Source organism: Cervus elaphus, chromosome 31 (genome assembly GCF_910594005.1).
Source record: "Cervus elaphus chromosome 31, mCerEla1.1, whole genome shotgun sequence".
In the NCBI taxonomy this organism is placed as follows: Eukaryota; Metazoa; Chordata; class Mammalia; order Artiodactyla; family Cervidae; genus Cervus; species Cervus elaphus.
This window is the reverse complement of record NC_057845.1, coordinates 2747377-2773015: the sequence shown is the minus strand read 5'-3', so window position 1 is coordinate 2773015 and position 25639 is coordinate 2747377. Positions and strand designations below refer to the sequence as shown.

The 25639-nt window shown below is 39.8% G+C and overlaps 1 pseudogene; it reads left to right on the top strand.

Annotated features, from left to right (window-relative positions):
- The window catches only part of LOC122687346, a 35552-nt pseudogene extending 11148 nt beyond the window's left edge, over positions 1-24404 (top strand).
- Positions 24405-25639: the final 1235 nt, after the last annotated feature.

Here is a 25639-nt window from a genome sequence, read left to right as displayed (position 1 = left end):
AGCGTGTAGCTGTTTTAAAAGTCATGTCTTTTTCTACTCAACTAAATTGTCACACCTTTTTCTTTTTCCTGTGCAGACTTAGCTTTGGAATCAAACCCTTCTGACCACCCAAGGGCAAGCACAATTTTCCTGAGCAAATCTCAAACGGACGGTAAGACAGTGTTTTCCCCCCCTGAGAAAAAGATTGAAAACTGTTTTTGTTTTGTGTATTATAGGAAGATACAGAAAAGCACTTAGAATGGTTTAAATATTTTTTTTTCATATGTGATAATATTTTAATATGAGATGTTTTATTTTAATATGTGATGATACATTTTTCATTTAGGTGTCACTGTTTTAATGAGGGAAAACACCCAGACCATCTGTTTATACACTTTGCTATTTCTTTATCAGCAGTCAGCTTGGCACATGATTTAGTTGTGGTCTGTTTTTCCATGCTGCTTTGTCCTTTTCCTTTCGCTCCAAGAACACATGAGTTAAAGATGAATGACACGGTTTAGGTCACAGTTAGGTTTTCATAATCAGTTGTTATGTACGGGAGTCGAGGCTTGTGATTTCGGCACCATTTTGCACAGTGCTCAACCGGGTGAACCTCTCTCACATCCAGATTCATGTGAATTTTTAAGTTCTTTTAAAAGTTCTTATAAGAACTTTTAGCTCTTCAAAGTTCTTTCATCCTGATGTAGTGCTGGGTCAGGGTAATCAGACCAATGTGCCTGCCATATGGGATTTTCCAGAAGGTCATCCTCAGTGTGGGAAACCTTGTGTAAATTTCCAGTGTCCTGCTTGTTTTAAGATGAGAATCAGCAGTTTTTGCACTCCTGCTTGTCTTGCCTGCTTGTCTTCCTTAATATATGTTAAATCCTAGTTTATTTGCTAAAAAGCCATATATGATCAGGTTTTTCGGTTGTTCATGAGAGCAGGAATACCAGAAGTGAATGTTCTATAATATTTGAAGTAATGCAGCACAGTAAAAAATAGAGGGTTCTTTTCCTCTTTTATTTTCATTAGATTACTGGTTTTTATCAAAGGGTCTGTCTCAGGAACAGCCAGACGGAAGAGGGCCAGGCATGGGGGCAGGGCCCAGAGTGTACCACATGTTCTCCAACCTGGGAGCTCCTGGGGTTTCTAGTTTGCATGTTCTTAAAGTGTGTGTACTTTGCCTTGAGGCAATTATTTTTAGTTAGGATTACTGTATTTCTCAGTCTTTTCCAGACTCTGAGCTGCTCACACTGTAGAGAGACGGTGGAGAGAGGAGAAGAAACACTCTCCCGTGCCCCTGTCTCTCCTCAGTCTGAAGGACTTCGTGCTTGTGATGCCGTGGGAAAGTGTGTGGCCTAAGACCCTCTTTGAGCTTATATTCTTCCGGCCTTTGTTGGAGCAAAACAGTTCTCTGTGCTGTCGATGTACGTTCAGTGAGGTCCGCACGTATGTTAAAATTTATAGATTACTTTCCAGTGTGTAAAGAACCTGTATTTTTTAAGTTGGGTGTTTGAGTAGGTGACCAATAAGGGGTTCAGGATGCTTCCAGAGACACGGGTGCTTGACCAGAAACTGGAACTTGGAGTTGTCATCTGTTAAACCTGGTGACTGAAGTACATGTAGAACTAGAAAATACTACATACTGTGCAGCTGGTAAATTTTTTTATCAGCTAAATATCTCACCTGGCCTAATTTGCTTTGTCCTTTTCTTTTGTAAATGGAGAGTCTTTGATTTGTACCTAATACAGAGTATCTGTTAGTATTAGTCAAATAGTAAAACTAAGTTTTTAGATATTATTTATAGGATTCATTTTGCTGGGTGGTTTAAATTATATATTTTGTTGGAAATTATTTTAAAAACCAGAATGAAATTTTAACTCATTGTGTATATTGGTACTCCATCAGATAATTAGTGACTTATTTTTCTATGGTAGTTTTATCAGAATTCATCAGTTAATTTTTTTTTATTCTTAGTGCAAGAAAAGAGGAAGAGCAGCCATTTAAACCATGTAAGTAAATAGTTGAAAAGTTAAGAAATCAATAGTTTGATTAATTAAAAGCATGTCTGCCATGATTCCTAAAAAGTATGATGGATCCAATACTGTTAGCATTAACCTCTTATTTATAAAATTTATGAATCTCTAGTTCCTAATTATCAAGTATGTTCAGAAAGGTTTTTGACTTAGTAGTACCCTTTTTTTTTAAGGGTCCTGACATTTAAGTTAAATTTCAATAATATGGTTATAGCATGAAGATCTACCTTAAATTCTTTTGCCTTAAATTTTTCATCTTAGTTTTTAACCAAAGCAACAAAAGTGTAATAGGTAATTTAATCTTTAGCGCCGCCCATTGACGTCTTGGCACAACAGGTGAGAGCGTAACCTCCTCGTCCACCGGGATTTTATTTCCCTCCTTCTGTTCCCTTTGCATGCATCAGTTTTTATTAAATCGGAATCACTGTTCACATTATTATGACTAAGCAAGTATTGTTCATTGCTGAGCCATATAGTTCTCTGTGCCACCTCCTTATACACCTTTCATTCTTTTTCTTCAATATTAATGAAATCTGAGCACTTCTACACTTCTCAGGATAATCCAGTTCTGCTTTCTCTAGCAAACATGATCTCACACAGCCCAACATAGTTGATTAGCTCCCTGGCCAGTCTCCCTGTTTTCACATTCTTCATTTTTGTTCTGTGGAATTAATTTCCTGACTATATTCACTTGCCTGTTTTCTAACAGCTATTTTTTCCCCCAAATGTTGTAACATTTGTCACATGCCTATCAAAAATATTTACCATCCACAAAACCACATCTGTTCCATTTCTTCTTGGAGACACTCTTCGCCAACCTTTTGTCTTCCTACCCCCTACATACTAATGATTCCTGGACTGGCTCTGTGCCTGTTTTCGTGGGATATCTGTGTGAAGTTACCTGGGATCTCACATCACTGCTCTCTCGTGTTGGATCCCCTATGTCCTAGATTCGGTTTCCCTCTGTCTTGTTTTACTGGAGCACATTTTCCTGGAAAAAGGCACATGAGCAAAAATTTTATAAAGACCTAGCCTCTGTGAAACTCCTTCTATTTGATAAAGTGTAGAATTCTAGGTCGAAACTAATTTTTGCAGTTTTAGAGACATTTCCCTCTTGTCTTCTCATTTACAGTGTTGCTCTTAAATGTGTTGAATTTGATGCATTGTATATTACCAAGTTAGTCTTTTCTCCATTCCTTCCTCCTGTGGAACCTTGTAGTACCCTCTGTCTTTGTGGGGTTTTGAAATTTCATAACATGGTTTGGTATAGACCTTGTCACGCTATTGGGGCATTTAAACATGCAGAACATCTTTTCTTCTAGTGAATTTTTTTGTGTGCTGCTTTGGTATTTTCTATTTTTTTCTTTTGGATTCCTGTTAGATGTTGAAAATTTTAGAGCAATATTTCTGCACAAATTTTTTTCCCCTTCTGTTTTCCATTTTGTCTTCTTGTCCTACTTCATGGAGGTTTCCTTGACTCTGCTCTAATCCTTCTATTGAATATATTGTTTTGTCTACCTTATTTTTTAGAGTTCTCTTCCATCCTTTCATTCTTTTTTCCAGTGATGCAATTTCTCATCTTTCTGTAGATGTTGAAGATTTTTTTTTGCGTTTTTATTTGCTCCTGGATTTTTATCATTCCCATCAGTTCCTTCTCCCTGCTTTGATCTGTGACTTCTTGGAGGTTTCCCTCAAACATGTGATGGTCCCTCGCTGTATGTTAAGATGTAATTGGAAGCATCACTTTGCTAACTGATAGACCTCACTGCACGGATTTGGCGACCACGTCTCTGAATTTTGAACCTGCCTTGGGTTCTGTAAGCCAGATTGGTTTTGTTGTTCCTGGCCCAGTCACTCTGTAGTTCCAAGGGTGTGCTTCCTCTGTTATGCCATGTCAGTTACTACTCCTTTATCTCATTTTTTCATCTTTCAAACATCAAAAATCATCTGCAGTTTATCCTGTCTTGGGTATAGCTTTTTTAAAAAAATACTTTTAATTCTAATGAGATGATATCTCTGAAAGAAGGTGGGAAAAGAAGTAGATTTGTGGTTGGTCCACTCAAAGTTGGATTTATACTCTGAATGTAAATTCTCAGTTTAAAAGTTTTAATTCAAAAAAAAAAAAAAAAAAAAAAAAGTTTTAATTCAGTATAGTTAATGATGCTGATTCAGACAATATTTTCTATTATACCTGTAATTAGAATACTGCACATTTCTACTAAGGCCTTGATAAGAATCCTGTTCAGACTACTCATCCTGCCACGTTGGCCATTAATGTGCAGTAATGTGGATGGAGTGGTTTACACTCAGGCACTTCTTGTTATTGTTGCTAAGTCAGACATGACTCTTCTGCAACCCCAGGGACTGTATCCCACCAGGCTCCCCTGTTGATGGACTTTTCCAGGCAAGAATACTGGAGTGGGTTGCTATTTCCTTCTTCAGGGGATCTTCCTGATTGAGGGATCAAACCTGCGTCTCCTGCATTGGCAGGTGGATTCTTCACCCACTGAGCCACCAGGGAAGCCCCAGGCTAATGCATAGAATATTACAAAATTTTAAGTTAAAGTCTTAATAATTATTAAGAAACACATCTAAAGCTTGTGGAAAGGGGAAGAAAAAAGTGAATTTCAGCTTAATTTTTTTGAGGGGTTAACCTCAGAGGCAGTAGGCAGGATGGGAAGATTCACTTGGGTGGAGGCAGAATTTCAACAGGTGCTTGACTTTTAATGATAACTTTTGGGGGGGATTGTTACTTATTAGTCTTCCAGTATGGTGATTTTCTAGTCTTTGCCATTAAACCTGAAGTCTACTAAATAAGCCTTTTCCCTTCTTGTAAAGATTGTAGAAGTCCATCTGTTCTGTCCTTAGCTCTGAATGAAGGTAGATACTCTTCTTCATTGAACATTAAACTATCAGTGAGTGGGTTCTGCTGTTTGATTTTTGTATTTGCATTTTATATCATTAATCTTTGTCAGTGTAGTTTATTGAGGTTTTGAGCCAGTGATGATAAGGCTTTAATCATAAAGGACAGTTACCTTAAATTTTAAAGTGAGATGAGGGGAAAGTAACCTGTTGGCAGCTAATACATCCAGGCTTTGCTCAGGGGCTTTAATTCTGCCATCCTTTAGTGAATAGTAGATGCCAAAAGTTTGAATCGCTTCAGGAGTAGGCCTGGAGAAGTGTTCACTATTTCTTTGGTAGGATCTAGCCAGTAGTCTGTAGGTTACTGATAGACCAAATGAGCACCCATAGTCTGTAGGGCTACGTCTGATTAAACTTCTTAAACGTTGCAGCACTAATATTTCCAAAGATAAACAGATATAATTCATAATAAAGAAAAAGTTTTAATAGAGAAAAACGGGATAAATGTTACCCAAAGCCAAAGCTCTACAAACTAGTCTATGTTTTGGTGCATTTTCTTACTATTTTTATTCCCCTCATAGGTAGATTTTATAGTCAGAACTGACTTTTACTGTGTGTAATGTGTCATACTCTTAATAGTGGTGACCTTTTAAAAGATAACTTCATTTAGAATATAACTATTTGAATGAACAGTTTTCATGCTGTGTCTCTTTTGAGATTCTAAAATTACACATTAACCAGATGGCTTAAGGAATATATGAGTTTCAGTTGAAATCATTTCTAGCTTGAAGGAGAAATTCTTCCAAATAGTGGTACTTTTCAGGTATGTTATGTGTAGAACTTTTTGTTAATAAGGAGTAAGTGGCCTTGCCATAAAACACCTGAAACAAGCAAAACGGTGGCTTATACACCCATTTGGATAGTTCTTATTATTGGCTACTGGCAATGTTTATTTAAATGCTCTGTATTTTAAAAAAACTTTGACTAGATTTTCTCCTTGTTTCACCTTTGATGCGTTTGTGGAGGACACGGATAGAGTGTGACAGCGTGGTGAAAACGAGTTTATTTTAATAGAAGGAAGGAAGGCTCATCTGAATTAGTAAACAAAACCCAAGAAAACCAAGTGTTAAAACTGCTTGTGTTCTGTGGTATTAAAGAATGCTATTACTCAGAGCTACTGACAGTGACTGGGATTTGATTATTGGCCTTTACTTAAAGGAAGAGAATTGTCCTCACATAGTTCAGGCTGTTTTAGTATTTGACTATGGCTGTGTTTTGGGCTCTTCACAAATAAATGGATACTTCTAAAGTGTTTTAAAGATAGCTTATTCTCTAGAGGGTCTGACAAAGCTCTTTGTCACCTACCCAGCACCACTGCAGATAGTCTGACTGTGTATCATTAGCATGATTTACCTTCCAGTTGTAATCGATCTTAAATAATTGGTCAAATGCTTCTTGATTCCTAATTTGTCCCAGATTCTGTTCTCAGCAGCTGGAGGAGGAGCAGTAAGAATCTGTCACCTGGAGGAGCTTGCTTGCTTACTTAGGAGGGGGACACCAGGCAAGCAGTTGAGACCATGTAACAGGTGGTGAAACAGAGGTGTAAGTGTGCAGAAAGGTAGAAGTTTGGTTGTGTGGCTGCTGGCTGAGGTTTGCTGGAGGTCGATGGGGTCAAGCTTGCTGGGACAAGGAGGAGGAAGAAGCCACTGCAGGCAGAGAGCAGCATGCGCAAGGCAGCAGAGTGCCATGATGAGTGGCAGATAACATGTAGAGTAGAATTAATAAAACTGTGAGATGAGTGGAAAGTATTCTCTGAGGCTCTCCCTTGTGTAATATAATGGCAGTCTTACTTAACCGTGAAATTCTCAGAGCTGCTTTGTCTGTTTCTTGGCTGTGAGAGAATCTTAAAGCTATACCCTTTCATCCTCCAGATAAGGAAACTGAGGCTCAAAGAGATCTATGGCCTTCAGGTCACTAGTGATAGAGCAGCCCTGGCATGCCCAGCCTCTGATTCAAAAACGCTTGTTTCCTCACACCGTCTCCCAAACGGATACATTTATGATGGGCGTTCATTTACTGCAATGAAATGCTCTCACATCGATATTATATAAAGCATTGCATTTTATTGTAGTAAATGAATAGAAATAGAAATCTCCGCTGCATTTCATTGCTTAAGGAAGAAACACTGAAGTCTTACTAAAAGCTTTCTCATTACTATAAAGGCAGTTTATAATAGGTGCTTTCCAGGTTCACTTGTGGGTCCTTTTTCAAGAGCAGCAGTTTATACCACATTTCTCAGGTCTTGCCTATGGAAGTTAGAGTACAGAGGTTTCCCATGGAGCTACACGTGATGCAACACTCAGCAGTTCATGGAGTATAAGGAAAATCTTAATGCTTCATCGTTTGACATTTTAACCAAGGAAAAAACGCACTTTTATAGGTTTAACTTACTGTGACATTTTCTTCTATCTCCCTTCCCCTTCAGGTATCTCCAGGGCAGCTTACTAAAGAGTATAGCTCATGCCCAGCCATATTTCTAGATGACAGCACAGTCAGCCAGCCTAATCTTAGAACCACAATAAAACGGTGAGTACAACTAGGTTGCCAAGGCTGAGTGGCAGACCCCCTTCATGCTGAAAGCATCCTCGCCATACATAATTTCATTCGTTTGGTTTGCCCTTTTCAGTGATCAGGTTAAGAAACTGGTGTCAACTCTATGTTGGTTTCAAGGACCTCAATATGAGTTTTCAGTTTCCATGTTAATCATAGAGTACATGATAGAAGGGAAAGTCAGTTAGCAAGTGAGAAATCCCAGGAAAAATGTAAACCTCATTTGATTCATTTCTATTGTTAAGACAATGTTGAACATAATGAGAAACAGAGGTACCTATTTATTGTATGTTTCTAGAAAAAAATTATTTCTGTATGAGTTGGGAGAGTCCTACAACTATGTATACTAGTTTGGAAGCTACCATTAGAAGAAGGAGCAGCTTGTCCCCTACTGGCACTGAAGTGAATCTGCAGTTAAATTTAACTGGACTTGGTCAGATTTATCCCACCGTGCATTTTTTTCCTGCAATATTTCTGTAGGAAATTTTACTTCTCCTTCCTCTCCCCCAAAGAGGGGGAAAATATATCAAAACCGTTTTAAGGGGCATACTCTCAAGCTTAATTTCTCCATAGATGAAATTTGTTCAACTGAGATTTTAACTTAATAGACACATTTAATTTTTGTTTTTGTTTTTTTTTAAATTTTTGTTTATATATGTGTATCTCTAACACACTGTATCAATCAAAGCAGAGAACAAAAAAAGAGATGAAGTTTCAGAAACAAGGCTGTGGCCAGGCTTATACTTAAGAAGACACGAACAGTGTTACGATGACAAAAACTATTCCTCAACTTCTGGACGCCCCTAGTCCACAATTGGAGATGCACAGTTCAAAACGCCCTAATCATGGGAGTGTTCAAGTTTATTTAAGAGAGAGAATTAAAAACCAAACAGGATGCAGACCTTCCTACCTCCCTTGGGGTTGTCCATGGAACATTAACTAATGTCTTCTTAGCATATGAGTGTTGACTTTCCAGGACAGTTTGGGAAATGCTACTTGAAAATATTAGTATCCTTATCATTAATTTTACTTTTCTGTCTTAAAAATATAATTAGCTTATAAATTTAATTTAATTTTTAATGTGCAAGGCTTTTTATTTTTTAGCTATTTAAATGATCAGTAACTTCTAACTTTAATTAAAAACAACCAGTTCACAATCATAATAATGTAACTTTCTTATAATATTAGTTTTGGTCAAATTGTATTTCAACAAAAACTGAGCCCCATTGCTCTTTAAAGTCCTGAGCTTTGGCACTTCTCTCGTAATCACTGAATGTTTTTATTCAGCCAAGACTCTAAATCTGTGGGTTAAAAACTACTCTCACTGTGGCTAGACTCAAGCTTCTTTTGAATTCAAAAGAGCCTGATGTTCCAGTATATAATTCAGAAGTAGTTTTAAAGATTAACCTTGCTCAGACAAGTAGGTTTCATGCTTTTTATTCTCAACCTAGTCTTAGTGTTTGGAAATACAGTAAATTTTTTTCTCATTAAGTTTTAAAAATGACCATTCACATTCATTATTGATGAAATAAAGGTTTACTGAGAAAATTAATAGGGCAAATTGGCTTTTAGGAATGATTTTGAAAAATACGATGGGATTAGTTTTCATTTGGGGTAGGTGAGCCTTATTAGAATCACTTATGCAGCTTTTTCAAGATGTATGTCTCTGGACACATACATGAATTCCACCTTTCCTCCCTGCCCTCAAGACACAGTCTGTGAGTCTATCTGCCTCTCTGTCCCTGTGTCTCTTTCTCTCACACACACTCCCCTTTTGACAAGCTGAGGAATGATGTGTGAGGCATGATTTCATAGAAAAAACCATCCTGAGAGATTCTGATCTTAACCCTGACTCATTCATTCCTAGACTTGGCTGCACGTTGCAGTCACCTGGGGAGCTTTAAACACAATCCTGTTGCCCAGGTCGTCCCTAATGCAGTTAAATCAGAACATTTTGAAGCAGAAGCCAGGCAGTGTTTAAAGCGTCCCGGGTAATCCAGTGTGCAGCTGACCTTGGGAACCACTCTCTGCTTTGAGGGTAGGAGAAAGAGAACTACTTCTGATAATTGGTGGGACCTTGAGTAAGTCAATTTTAAGCCTTGATTCTCTTATTTGTAAAATGGGTTAAGTATCATATTAGGTTCAGTTGCCCTTTTTATCAGGTAACTTTTAATTCTGTGACTTTAAGATCAATTTGAAGGAACTTTGAAGCACTATGGAAGTATCCATCTTTGATGCTAACAGTGTTACAGGCCTTTCTGCAAATGCTAAGATTCTATAGAGGAGTTACAAAATTCAGATTTGCCTTCTATTATTTTGAGTTTCATTTTAGATACTGAGAACAAAGGGAAGCAAATAACTTAAGCAGAGAACCCCTTAATTGCCTAATACACAGCATCTGTGAATAACTTAGGGCTATAGTAATGTAAAAACTATCTGAGGACTTGTACCTGTTGGTTAGTTAATACTTTATTTAAAATAATGTGGAAATACCTGTCATTAATAGTGTACTGTGCTGTATGGTGCTGCCTTATTAGCAGTGCTTATTTCAGGATAACTAGGCCTATCATCAATTTTGTGACTATAAAATTTTGCTATTAAATTTTCTAATAATTATGTGTGAAAGTGATTTTAAATCCATTTTACTTGATATGGAGCACTGGTATTACTTACTTTTAGAGAAATAATGGAAAATAGATGTGTTAGGGGGAATACCGAACGGAATCAACTGAAATGCAGTGCCTAACAAAAAGCCACACACACAAAATCTGTATGGCTTAAATTTAACCATGTGGATAGATGATGTAACTTGTATGGGATGAAAGATTCTGTGCATAGAAGGACAAATGACCGGGGAAATATATAAGAATTTATATATTATAATAATCAACCTAAACATGTCTTCTAAGAGCACATCTATATTTTGGGTCTCCTAATTTTGCTAAAAGCCAAAGAACCTAAAACATGGGGGGTACCACCTATGGGTACTGCTCTGAATTAGGGGGTGTGGGGGCCACCGGGCATCTGGATGGTCTTACCTCTCTGCCAACCCATTAAAATGTCTTCAGGCCTAATGTGATAAAAACCAATTATTACAATATTTTTTTTTCCTCCACAGTGTGATCTTAGCAACATATTACCACATAAAGAACAGGTGAGCTCCTCTTTTAAAACCTGTCTTGTTATTCCAGCTAATTAATTTACGCGGTATCAAGTTTAGTGTTAATAACAATAGACAGTATTAGAGTAAGCTTTTACTGTTAGAGTGCTTTCATTACAGTATTGTAGTGAATCATTTATTTTTATTTTGGGACTCTTAATTCTTTAAGTTTTGTGTGGTTTACATGGATATTTACTGTATTAGAAATTGAAATTTAAAATTAAAAAAATTAAATCCACTGTATGTTAAAACAGGCTTTCCTTAGCACTGCTGAAGTTCTGAGCTGGCTGAGGCTTTGGTGTGGGGTGCCACCCTGTGTGTCGCAGAGTATTTAGCAGCACCCCGGCCTCTGCTCTGTAGGTGCAAGTAAGGTGTTGTGCTTCTCTCCACATTAGGACAGGAAAACTGTCTCCTGAGGGATGAGATCACCATCTGACTGGGGACCCCAGTGTTGAACATAAGTCATTTTTTTAATGAAAAATAACCATTTTCCACAACAAAATAGTGGAGAGGATAGTATCTCATTAATAGGAGACAGTTGATTCTCATGTCAACATTGTCTTCAGTCATTTGCTTTGAAGAAGCAATATGAAGATCCAGCTACATGCAGACGTATAGCTGGGAAAAGGTGAATTTTTAAAGCCTTGAGATAATTGGACATATTCTTTGATACTGTCCCCAAAATCCACGTGTGCCAGTTTATTAAATTAGTTAAGATGGAGTTCCAAGTCATTATCAGTGAACTTGAGGTAGATACTATGTTAAATTAATGCCCATTGATCTGTCATGCATACTGAGTGGATCTTTTTATCTGTACATGATTTTATCATATTATACATTGTCATTTGCAAAGTATTGGTTCACATGTCTTCAGACAGTGTCAAAAACTCACTCTTGTTAGTATCACTACCAGTCTTATCGGGAAAGTCTTTAAGTATTGATAAATCAAGCTCACCATAAATAACACACTGGAAGGTACAAATTTTCCAAAAATCCTAATATTTTTAGCTTGATGGTTTGAATTTTATCATTGGCAACAAATAGTTTAGAGTTTTCTTTGAAGTGACAGGCTCACTTTGTTCATTTTTGAAGAAATGACTGTCAATTGGTGTTTCATGAAAAAAGTGGTTTAAATATGATGTTCTAGGGGGAGAAAAGTGACTTGGTTACCAGTAAGTTACAAGTGCTCTTCCTTAGCACAGCCATATTTCAGTACATACAAGTGCTTAATGCATACTGTCCGCTTACTCAGAATATGAAGAAGAGTAAAGGTTTAAGAACACTTAATTTTTACTCTTTCATCATGGATGTTCTTAAGTGAAGCAGATTTTTTACATTGATTTGGCCAGGAATAAGTGAATGACTTCGAATTTAGTTTCATACCACTGCCTTGATTCACACTCAGAAATGAGCAATTTTACCCACTTTTGCTTTTATACAATCATAGTTAAGTGTCAAACAGGGTAAAGGCAGGTGATGTCTTGGTATTCTTATAAAAAACGTTTTGACCTCTTGGACTTACAGGATTTCTGAAGAGGGGCCAGGGGAGATTCCTATAGAGGTCTATAGACCACATTTGCAGAACTGCTGTTTAAATGGGCACAGTGTAGTAGTGTGGTGGAATTTAAAAGAAAAAGCCTGGTCTCTCTTAAAAGACAATTAAAATTTTTAACTCAAACTGTTTAAAAGAGAGAAGAAGAAATAAACAATAAGAATATAATATGAAGAACAAAAGGGGGTGGAGACAAGAAAAAATCATGAATCTCATATTTACATTCATTGAAGTTAGAAGACTTTATTGCCTGCTACTACCACTTTATAAAATGTTCTTGTATATTCCATTGTGAGCTTAGTGAAGTGGAAATGTATTGGTCTACGAACATTGCCTGTTAGAAGGGGTCTGTGTGGGTAAAGGCAGCTCTGACTGGTTGTAGAAGAGATTTCATGCAACTTGGTGTGCTGAGTATAAAATAGGTCAGAAAACCTTTCTAAGGGCAGAATCCAGGAGAATATGTAAAACTGTTTGCTTTATTAAGGTTAGGCTTCCTCTACTCCTCTCTCTACTTTTAGCAGATATTTTACTAAGCTAGTAACTCCTGAATTAATTTTTAAAATACACATTCTTATTTTATAGAGATGCCAATAGGTCCTTGGACATTTTTGATGAGAGATCACATCCACTCACAGTAAGTGTCACTTTTATTGAAGGTGTATTTTTCTCTTATTACAGTTGTGTTTATTTCATGCTGATTTGCTTTGAAATTAATTACTAGAAGAAAATTACTGCCTCCAGCTCAAAGCCAAGATTGTCTTCCTTTAAGTCTTCTTCCCCCACCCCATATTATGTCAAGTAATTTTACCAAAAGCATGTTGTGTCAGGGGTGTGACTGATAAGAACCAAGTTACGCTTTGTATGACGAACGAGCAGGTAAGTAAACATACCCAAGTAACAGAAAATGTAGGTTTTTAAAGGATGATTTTCCATAGCATCACACAATATAAACATTTCCTAACACATATGTAAGACCTCTAAGGAGAAAATTTAAAAACTGTATAAATTTTAAACTAATTAAAATGACAGGGTTTAAAAACTCACTTCTTCAGGTGCTCAGTAGACACATGTGACTGGTGACCGCTGTGTAAGAGAGCACACTCTTAGAGCCTCTGGTTACAGGACTCTGGAAAGGTGTTTTCATAGTTGACTGCAGAAAAGTATGATGACGTACAATGATCAGCAAGACTTTGAGCCTAAAAAGAGTTTGCATTTGGTTAGAATTCTTTGGGGAAGAAGGTGAAAATACATTTTCTGAGGTTGTGCTTGCATTTTTCTTTAATGAATGGTAGTGAGTATTGAATCACTATGGTACTTTAGGATCCAATTGTTTATATTTAAAAGACTACAAGATATGTCACCTAGTCAAAATTATTTTAAGTAGCACGTGGGCCCACGTGTGAAGATTGCTATCTTGAGGGTACTTTTAAGTATTTTTCTTCAGTGGATACTTAACATTGTGTTTTTTCTTCTTTCAGCGAGAAAGGGTTCCGGAGGAGTACTTTCAGCATGATCCTGAACACAAATTCATTTACAGATTTGTTCATACTCTTTTCAGTGCCGCCCAGCTGACTGCTGAATGTGCAATAGTGACTTTGGTAATATATTTTTCTCTTAATAGAAGCATCTCTAGAAATTTTTTTCTTGTACAGAAGGTATGGGCCTGTTTTTCAAATGAAAGTAGGTTCCTGAAATGATCATCAGAACTTTATTAAAGAGAAATGTATCAAAAAGAATTAAAACATGCAGATTTGAGCTTTAGTAATCATCATGATTTAAAATGTTGCCATTGCTCTTCTCATCACAAAACAGTTGATGTTAAAGGCAGCAGGAGAGACTTCTGGTTTCTCCTTCCACACCTCAGGATGCATGCACACACAGGGCACACAGGTACACACCGGCAAAGTGTGTTGGGTGGTAGGATGGAGGCGATCACTGAACTTCCTGGCCCATGGCAGGTGTAGATTCAGTGTGTTTCTGAGTCTCAGGCTGTGTTGCCTAGGCAGTTGTGATGTGTGTCTTGATTGAGACCGACTGCCTTCACCTCCCTGACCTTGGACGACAGTGTTAACCGTCTCTACTGTCCCCTGGTGCCTGCGTGTGAAGGTACCCAGGACTGGGGTGTCAGCAGTGCTTGGAAAGGCTTTACTCAAGTTAGCCTGCCGAGCTCCAGCTATGTGAGGACCTTTCTGTCATCCATACTGAATTCCCATGGTGAGATTTTATCATTTGACTAATACATCATATTCAGCTGAGAGGTAGTTGGGATTGCCTAACTCCTCCCTATAGCAAACCTATAGGGGAAGGTCAGCTGCATGGTCTGAAGGGAGGGCCTGCGTCACCGCTGCCCGCGCCCCTGCAGGCAGAGTGTAGGAGAGGAGGCTTCCCCTCAGTGGGCCCCGGGTCAGACGCAGGCCTTTTCTTGGAGCTGCGAGCCAGGTACAGGGCTCAGTTAGCATGTGCTTGAGAGAGGCAGGAGTGGCGCTGGCACGTGGAGAGCTGGGAAATGCAGGCAGGAGAGAGTATGTGGGTTGGAAGAGGGGCATTTCTTTGTAGACAAGTTAAGCCCGATGGACCTGTGAGACAGCAGAGTGACAGTGTCTAGCAGTCATTTGACTGTATGGGATTGGAGCCCGAAGCTGAGCAAGAGGCAGGGAATTACGTGTAGCTGTTCAAATGCAGAGAGAGTACGTTAAATAAAAGTTGAGGAGAAGATAGATCTGTGGGGACTGTCCGCACTTACAGGACACATCCCCAGAGGAGTGGCCACTCGGAGTGGTAGGAAACCCAGGAGAGAATCAGAAGGTGCCAGGAGAGCTTGAAGAAGGAGAGCGTGGTGCACGTGCTGAGTGCTGCCAAAGAGCTCCTTAGGGCATACATAGGCACCAAATGCCTGCCCGTGTCACGGTTCTAGGTGCTGGGCATAGAGGAGAGTTCTTGCCTTTCTGAGGGAAGTATAGCAGACATAAGGGTTTTGTTTTTCTCTAGTTTTTATGGAGTATGGTTCATTTACAGTGTGTGTAAGTATCGGGTGTACCACAGAGTGTAAGACTTTTTAAAATGAGTATTTTTAAAAAGATGACTGTTTGAAGTAGTAGTGAAAGCTAGAAAGAGAAAGCAAGGTAAAGGGATGGAGAGATTCGAGGGGCTTCCCTGGTGGCTCAGACAGGAAGCAGTCTGCCTGCAGTGCAGGAGACCTGGGTTCCATCCCTGGTTTGGGAAGATCCCCTGGAGAAGGGAGTGGCAACCCACTGCAGTATTGTTGCCTGGAGAATTCCCCATGGACAGAGGAGCCAGACGGGTCCATGGGGTCACAGAGTCAGACACGACTGAGCGACTTAATGCATGCACACTAGAAAGCCCAGGAAGGGCCTCTTTACAGAGGTGAGATCTGAACCAGGACCTGGCTGGACTGAGGAAGATGAGGGGCCTGAGAGCACAGGCAGGGGGCAGAGCACGAGGCGCAGACAGGAGCGGGTTCTGTGCTGAGGGGTCAGCAGGGCGCCGCTGTGATCAGAGAGGGAATGAGGGAAGGCACAGGCGATGAGGGCACAGAAGGACGATGGCATCTCACACAGGGCCTCGTAACTAGCAGGCCACAGAAGTGACCTGTTTGATGGGAGAGCCCTGGCAGACGTTGAGCAGGCCCGTGAAGTGCACTGAATCTGAGAGGCTCTCCTGGCTGCTCTGGGGAGAACAGACTGTGGTTGGCGGTCAGTGGAAGCAGAGAAGTTAGGAGGCAATGGCAGTGATAGAAGCCAGAAGTGACGGACAGAAGAGCAGAGCCGGCAGGTGACCAGTGAAAGTGGAGATAAGAATTCCCGACAGATGGTAGTGAGAGAACTCAAGTGGAGGTCTTTGGTCCCGGCAGCCAGGCGTGTGGCAGTGCCTCTCAGCTCTGAGGGCAGGCCTGGGGAGTGGGGCGCTGTGATGAAGAGTGCTGGCTGTTTGTCATGAAGGCGCAGTGAGCATGCCTCAGTAGTTTCAGCGGGGCAGTGGCGGCCAGGGGCAGGCTAAATGGGCTAAGGAGAGGATGGGTCATGAGGAGCCAGTGTCAGAACATTTCCTGAAGGAAGTGTTCTAAGGGGTGGTGACGGATGGGCTGAGAACATGTAAGAGAACATTGGAGAAAATCTCTGACAGAGAAGGGGGGTTGTTCAAGAAGAGATGAATTGTGGGAACAGTGTTGTGCAGAAATGAGAGGTGGGACTGACTTCATTCATAGAAGAGTTAGCTTCCGGGAAGAGAAAGAGGTGTAACTTCCACTGAGACAGGAGGGCAAGTGGTGTAAATGAGACCAGGTTTGCCTTTAGTGACGCTGAGAGGAAGCTGAGGGACTGCCCCTGAGGCTGAACTGCCTCTGTCAGTGCCATAGTACAGCAGAGGGGCGGACCCTGCGGGAGACTCGTTCTTGGAGAGTACTGGCGCGTGCGGAGTTCTCTGGGGAGTGGGGGGCAGAAGTTCACTAGGGTATATAATCTCAGTAACCGTGTTTGAAACACAGTTGAGTTTGGAGAGCTTTGGCAGATCGGAGCTGTCAGTCTGATAACGGGACATTTTTCTTTTTGTCCAATGGCATATATTTTCTTCTGCAGAGGTAACACCATCACAACTTAGGTCTTTAATCTTTACTCAGCTGTTAACTTGGTCTGGTTCTTTATAGAATAGCCATTTGACACATATAAAAGAAGCCATGAAGTCATCCCACAAACTACCTGGCAGATTTAGAGGAGCCCCAGGGATTGAGACACCGGCAGCTCTTAACCACCTTAGAACCAAACAAATTGACTAAGTTGCAGAATATGTAAGACCAATGAGTTGTGAAATAGTGGAGATGTGAAAAATCGGGGTATGAACAAAGAGCTCTCTTTGTGCGTGAATCTTCCCTAAAGGCCCTAGATGGAAAGCACAGCTGCTCTGTGCTCCCTGTCCTGCTGTGCCTCGCAGCAGCCCCGGGACGCTCTCTTGACCACCAGTTATCATCTTCAGGTTCACCCTCTGAAGAGAAGATAAAGAACTGCTCAGTCTTAGCAGAGTTTTACATACTCAAGCTTTATGTAAAATTGCCACGTACCCACCACCAGTATGGTAGGTACATTGCACACGGTAGGCACTCAAGCATTTACTGAACGGTTGAATCAATGCTGGGGTATACGTGCTGCCTTTTACAAGTGGGAAGGTAATGACACAATGCCTGTCTTTAGAATGCTGAGATGTCCTTTCATTCCTGCGACCAAAATTGGGTTGGAAATTCACATGGGCAGAGTAGAAATACCAGACTGACAGAAATATTTGCCTTACAACTGTGACCTGGCCTTTGGCCTCGGCTGGCCGAGCAAAAGTCTCTGTAGAACCAAAGAATAAAAGACATGTTAAAAACAGATGAAACCTATCATTCCTAACAATTCTATCACAGCCCTTAAACTGAACTAAAATCAAAGGTCAGTCCTCTACTTTTGCAGGTTTACTTAGAAAGGCTTTTAATTTATGCTGAGATCGACATTTGCCCCACTAACTGGAAAAGAATTGTTTTGGGAGCCATTCTTCTTGCCTCCAAGGTTTGCGACGATCAGACTGTTTGGAATGTGGACTACTGCCAGATCCTAAAGGACATTACAGTTGAGGACATGTGAGTTTGTAAGGTTACGGTGAACTGTCTAACCATTTTCCAATACCTTATTTGCTCCCATAAAGTTTACAGCTTAAGAAATGTTACATTTTAAGAAAGGTTACATTGCGCAGAGCTGAATTAGGTATAAATATAAAATTAGACTTCTTTCTGTCTAGCTGTAGTATAACCATTTGTATTTTCCATCATTAATTAGTTAAATCTTGGTGTGTTACTGTTGTAATAGTCTGCTTGATAAATTACTTTTCTGGTGGTTTTTGCCATTTTACAAGCTCCCTACCAGAACAACATGATGCAGTAAATAACTTCACGTCTTTCTTAAAGCTGTCTACCAGGTCCAGTCTGTTTTTAAGAGACACATGTCTGGCCTTGGAAGTTAAGTGGTCACTGCTGAGGTCTTAGCACCTCCAGACTACTGAGGTTATAACTTCAACTTGAGTCACACATTGTATGTTTGTTTTTGCAGGTCTTTTCTTTTGTAATCTGAGGTTGTCTCTAAGGTTCTGTTGTTACGGAAACCATGATGTACAGATGACCAAATAGGAAGGTTTCAGATCTCTGTGTTCTGTCTCCTCCACTGTCAGGAGTGTTCCCCATGTTTAGAAGTAGGTCTGCTGAGTTAGGAAACTCCTTTGTCTCAGGTAGCCCAGGAAGTGTCAGTGGGGCCTCACCCGGGGCACTCAGCAACCACAGCGGTACTTGGTGGGGCCTCGAGTTAACTTGGCGGGTTCCTCACAGATGGCATGCTCCCATGGGCGTGAAACATCAGGCTTGCTGTCTGGCTGCAGGGAAGGGCCCCGAGGGTGGGAGGCAGCAGGAACCAGAGAGGTATTTGCAGCAGACTCTAGAAGTGCTCACTTGACAGGAAAAATGTCCTTGTGGGTGGCATTTAGGAAAACGTAAAGGGGCACCTCTTTATTACAGTGAACAGCAGAGGATGATCAAGGTCATGGCAGGCAGTGGCAAGAGTTTGTTTTTGTTCCCTTTGCCCCTGACTCTTAATTCAGATTTACCAGAGTGCATATTTACAACTGAAGCAAAGAAGCTTGTGACTAAGAGAAGGGACCAGTGATTGTTGGTAGCTGTCCAAGTGGCTTTTGGTGAAAATGTCCACTTTGATGATAGAAAGTGTCATGGTGATATTGCTGGTAGCCACCTTAGTGTTACAGCAGATAATTCGAGATAAGTAGAAGTACTTTTGGAATTTGTAGAAACTAAGGTGACATTGAGCACCACTGTCATCCATCTTTAAACTGGTTCCTGGAAGGAAGGAAAATGTGTAATCATAAACACGAGGTCTGCCATGATGGCAGCTGAAATTTTCTCAGAACCTGCAGCTAAGCTGACGGGGGCTCTGGGTCCAGTTACAGCATCAGAGAACATGCAGGGAAGTGTGTGGGTGTTCATAGATGTGAGCCCAATAGCACTGATGGCAGTGTCTAGCTACAGGAAGAAGCTCATTGTAAACAGCCCTTTTCTGTGTACAACAGAATCACCAGGAGCTATGTTCGTAATAGGTTGCTTTTGTTTATGATCTTTGGAAACTGGAAAGCATTACAGCCAAGTGTTCAAGTCACATTGTCTCATCCCCCTGCTGTTGGCTGCTATTTGTAATGGTCTCATTTTGAGTCTAAATTGAAAAATTGGCATCTATCAGCTTTTCCTTAAAAGTTTTCTAACATCCATGTATCTTGTTTGAATATATTGAGCAGCTGCTGTTCAGAAAATTTGCTGCACCTATAAATGGCATGCTCTTCAGTCATCTAGTCATTTAAAAAAAAAAAAAAAAAAACGCAGAGGCGTATTCTGTAGTCCTAATGCTTTTTTCTTCAGTAAGTAAAGCTCTGTTAATAGACATGTTAATCCTATGAAGTACTGTATTTCCACACAATTACAATGTATTAGTGGAAGAGAATATAAAAGGGATAGTGAAGTGCATTTATTCCCGTAGTAAATTAAGTCCTGATTAGCTGATTATCAAAACATTATCTGATTTACATTTCTATAGACTTATGGCCATATGAACAGGAAATTAATTTTGGAGGTAGGTTCAGTTAGGTTTAAAGTTCAACAAATGAGAAACCTCATTTCTGCTCACACTCTGCTGTCCACGCAGGAGAACGTCAAACATTTGATGACTTACCAGTGGATAAAATATTAACACTTTAAAACCAGGAAACAAATATTTTGAAAAATAAGTCACTTTCATTTGTCTGGGTATTTATCATTTTTATATAATTAACTCTTTAAAGTGATTGCTGTGAAAGTGGTAAGACTTACTCTGATTTTATTTACTTAAACATTAGACAAGCTAATGACTGTGCATGGTCCCACAGGAAAGACCTGCTCCCAGGACCCTACTTTCCCACTTCATTGAATTCGCCCCCTGCGTGCCTATGCACCTTCTGTCCTAGTCAGGGCCGGTGGACGGAGCACAGAGGGAACTGCTCCATCGGGGTCATTGCTCAGGTGCATTTAGTCTAGCCAAGACGTCTCCCCTTAATCCTACTGGCTCCCATAGCTTAAAAAGTGTATCCCATCCTGTCCCAGGAACACCTTCTGGTCCTACTGGGATTAAGAGGAACAGAAACTTGCATTCTGCCCTTTGCCACAGTCCCCTGCACTGGAGTGGGGGGAGGGGATTCCCTTTCGCATCGAGTGTAGCTTATTTATTTATTTATCTGAGATGAATCCTTGCTGCCTCAAGAGTCTTCTCCCCTCAGAGATAATAGCAGTGGCTCTCCATGGCCCCATTTGTTGCCGTGGTGATGTGCCTACTGCTTTTGTTGGCGTGTCTCTACTTCAATAAGCCCCTTCCTGTTATCGGTGAAAATGTCTGCAAGTTCTCCAGAGCTAATAAACAGCACACATCATTCCTTTCATCTGATGACTGTAGCGGGGCCTTGTGAGTGAGCGTGGAGCATGAATGCACAGCTGCACTGATGGAACTCTGAAGAATGAGCCCCCGAGTCAGCAGCATGGGTGCATAAGAGGGCCGTAACCTCCCCGCCTTGTCCTAGACTCCAAGTGCCAGGACGCAGGAAGAACCACCAAGAGCTGTACCTTGTTTGAACATGAGTGTATTAATCCAGCTGGGGAGCCGTTGTTTGTTTCCAAGCTGTATTTAGAGCTGTTGTGGCACAGAATGGGGTTTCTGAAGATAGCCCAGTTGACTAAAATTGTCCTATGTTGGTTTTGTCTTCTCCTCCCCCAGGAATGAGATGGAAAGGCACTTTCTGGAGCTCCTTCAGTTTAATATTAATGTTTCCGCCAGTATTTATGCCAAATACTACTTTGACCTTTGCTCCTTAGCAGATGACAACAAGCTGAGTTTTCTAATTGCTCCTCTTAGCAAAGAAAGAGCACAGAGCCTAGAGGTAAGACTGGGGCTTCGCTAACTCGGTTTTCTGTCAGTCACCAAAGCCAGCATCTGTGGCTGACTTACACTACGCAATGACTAACAGTTTGCAGAGCTTATTAACCCACTGGCATCTTATTCCCTGTGTCTTTGTTAGACAGAGATATCACATTATTTTTTTTAAAAAAGTTACAGATATCTCTTATGTAACCATAATTCAGAATATTTTAAATCAGATTTAATTGTTCTTAATGGTTTTCCATTTGAACCTCCACACTTACATATAACCATACAGGAATAATTTCTTATAATTGTGTCCCTAATCATATGTACATTGATAATTACTTAGTACTCTTAACTGCCGGAGCTTGTAGTGTGTGTTTGTGTGTATCACAGTTCAGCCCCATGAGTTTATTAGACCAGAAGCATCAGGGGCTAACCTGTGAGACCTATACTTGGAAATTATAATGTGGGTTCAGAAACTGGATGTAGAAAGTAGGTGGGTTTTTAATGGAAGTGGTAACATACATGGGATGAAGGAATTTGTAGTAGTGATTTGAAGAGTAATTTGAAGTAGTTTGTGATTTCTGGTGGGTATACAGCAAAATTTACAACTGAAATGAATACATATAAAGTTGACACTTTTTTGGTACCTTGATACTTTAGAAATAAGACATTTTTCTACAATAATTTACATGCATGTGAAATAGCACCTTGTAGTGCTTCATCACTAGACCTTTCTTGCCTTCAACAGACACCTACCCTCATTAAAATGTTCTTAGTGTGTAGTAAATAATGAAGACTGAATAGAAGTTGAATAGCTGGGTAAACACTGGTTTTGCTCAGGTGTGTTCATTATGCTTAAGGATCTAGTATGTAGGTAACATCATATTGCTGTTAGATGGGGCCTATTTTGGCAACCTGGTTTTTAAATATGTTCCTCCCTGCCCCAGCAATCTCATCATAGCCCTTGAAGAATATTATCTTAGGGAATCAGCAGTGTAGATATGAGCTATCCAAAGTAGCAGCAACTGTCAGCCTAAATGAATGCAGATGTGTGGCTTATCAATGCTGCTTTCTTTAAGGTTGGAACTTTTTTCCCCCAATTATATTTACGTTCTATCTGATTGACTTTCTTAGGCCATCTCCAGACTGTGTGAAGACAAATACAAAGACTTGGGCAGAGTTGCTGTGAGAAGGTCTTTCAGCGCTGATAATTTCTTTGGTGTTCAGGGCTCCAATGCCATCCTCTCATGAACAGAGAGAGGTGAGGGGTTGTAACATCATGAACCCCTCGTAACAAGGACTGGAGAAATACCATCTCTCCTGCTAAGAAACCAGCAAAGTTAGTATTTTCACCTAGAAGAAAGACACTGAATTCAAGAGACTTGCAGACAGCAAAGGTTATGGTCATAGGAAAACTGGACCTTGTCAAGGCAACACACTCTTCTGTCCTTTTTAATGTAAACAGAGTTACAAAAACCACTCCAAAGCTAAAAGCTCCCAACCCACCCACAGATATTTGCTTACTGTGTAGGCCGATAACTGTGAACTATGTGAGGTTTTTTTAATAGTTTAAATTTTTAGACTTTAAAGACACTAACTGTATAACTTTTACTTTTTCCTATTTTTCTCGCCCATATTGCTGCATATTCCTTTAGAATCAATGCAGTATTGCCGTTCAAACACGGGACTCCTGACGACTCATAAAGCCACTTAGGAACAGACTGCTGTAGCATTGTTAGGTTTTGAAGGATTCTTCCTCCCTATTTCATTGAAGCTGCTAGTCATTTTTGGCAATCAGTTTAAACCCAAAAGCTGCTGAATAACACTTGTCATTCAGTTTTTTTGCAAGCACTACTTACTAGCATGTTAGCATGTTTGGGATCATAAGCAGAGAAGGTATGTTGTCACCTACTCCTGTTGGGTCCGTGCTGCGTTTCTTGTTAACTCTAATGGTGCTTCTCATTTTCTGATGATTTTCCTCTTTGTTAAATACTTGTATTAAAGGATATTTTCATAATTGCAGCCAACCTGTTAGTCCAGGAATAAGCAGATAGTGAAACAGAAGGTGTCCCAAAAGTCTTGGTGCAATTTTAAGCTTTAATACAGTGTGCTTGGACACTCCAGGACACTGCCGCAGAAGTATAAATGCTACAGACGCAAAATGTGACTTGAAAGTTTACTTGAATTTCTTCTAAACTCATTTGGTTTTGTAAATCTTAGATGTTAAGCTTTTAATTTGAATTTGTTGTTTCAGTCCCTCTTGAAGATGGCAAACAATAGGCTGAAACAAAAGATTAAAATTAAGAGCTTAATGTTTAAAATTTACAAAACTAAATGAGTTTAGAAGAAATTCAAGTAAACTCTCAGGTGATGTTTTGTAAGTTTGTAGCATTTATATTTCTACAAGTATCAAAGCTTCCAATTGCACAAAGACTTCAGGAGGATATCTTGTATCTTTATAGACCTGGCCTCCTCTTTTTAAAATAGTCCTTTGCCTGGCTGGGCTGTTGATCTGCTTGAGCACGGAAGTTTCTTTTTTATAGGTTTGGTAAAGGAATTAGGAACAATAGCATTAGTTCTCGGTAATAAACTGAAAGGAACTGGACCCTAGTAGTAGTGACAGGAAAGTAAGGGACATGAAACAGCTTTTCTGTTCTGCCTGTTAACCTGGCTGTAGGTGTGTCACTTCAAGTTGTTACTTGAGGAAAGATAAATCTTAGGAACCCTTACCTCAGGCTTTTTAAAACACAGGGTACCACTTAGCCACCAGGAAGCCCATTAAAAGACAGGGAGGTCCAGTAATCAGTCTTTTAGGAAATTGGTAATGATGTCACCTAAACTTGAAACATTAAAAAAAAAAAGTGTTCTCAACTATGTAAAATCTTTCTCCTACCTTCTCAAACATAATCCTAGGAATTTTGCCTGTAAACAAAGCATTTCTGGGCTAGAAATACTTTCTCTCTTTATAGCAAGGCTTCACATTATATTGAGTGCCACAGGTTCCATCATTTTTAAAGGACAGAGACATCAATGATAAATAATGGATATAAAATACTACAGTCTACCACCTCAAAAAATATTATTTATGGAGCTTGGAGATTCAAGTATCGATTGCAGTTTTATTTTGAAAAGAATGCTACAACTTGTGTGGTTTTTCTTCCTCATGTTTATATTAAAAGAAAAGCTAATAAACTCTATTTTAATTAGAATACGTGGCTGTTGTGCACCTTCTCACTGCTCCCGTAACATCACGGCTCTGCTTAGCGCAAACGTTCTCAGTCCGCTCTGATAGGCAGGCCTGAAAGCATTTTCCGACTACCCATTCAAAAGTTTCTTTGACCGTTGCCTTTAGTTAAGAGGCATTTATTTCTTCAGCTTATGTTCTTTTCAACCAGAAGATAATTTAGTACACTTAAAATCACTGGCCGTGGTGCTCAGTGGCATAGTGCGTTAGATGGCACTTTGGAATTGTGTGTTATTGCACCAACAGGGGAAAAAAGCACATTGGAACATAAAAGGTAAAACACAGAAAGGAGTTCCAGAAATACTGTTGAATCAGAACATGAGTTACTTGAGGATTTCAAGCCACTGAACAGGAGAGAAAATGGAATAAGAGGAAGTAGAACTGCGGTTGTTACAAAGAGGGTGATGTTAAACAAGCCATGTGATGTACCAGATCACCATCAGGTTTCTCTAAGACCCTAGTCACTGCACTCACGCAATATTCCATCACTCCTGATAGTACTGTTGTGTCTTCATCCACCTTAATTCTCTACCTAAGCTCAGATCTTTTAACTTCGTTCTTGGTAAGTTGTTGATTAGGAGAAATAATCTGAATTAGTGCAGAAGGAGAGAAAAACTATGACAAATCACTAAGATAGTTTGTACCATGTAATAATATGCCAGTTACTAAGCAGAAATGCTGTCACATCTTGAGTGGTCAAAGGTTAAAAAAAAGTGGGGGTAGGAACACTGCTTGGACACGACTGTGGTTTGAAGACAAGTTAGAATCACTAAACATTGCTCTTTCAGTGTTAATTCTAGAGACAATTACAGCCCTTTTGATAAATGGAAATCTTAAAGGTTCTCATAAGTACTATAGGGCATGAAAACTAGCTCCTAGTAGGGGCAATAGGGTAGTGTTGAGATTTTATACCTGGGAAGAGTTTATTCCCTAAAGTACTAAGACTATAAAAGAATACCTCAACTCAAATTTATTTTCATTTTTAGTTTTTGGAATATACTGACGGTGCAATTTTAACTGGAATACTGTGAACTGAACTTGATAAGGACAAGACAAAGGTTTCAAATCTATGTTTGAACCAAATGAAATTGTCATTTTTCTACATTAAATTCACATGGTTCACCCTAAGACAACTTAGGGCCCAGTGTTTCTGAGAAGTTTTTTCCATTCTGTATCAGATTCTATCATGACCCTATTCTATCA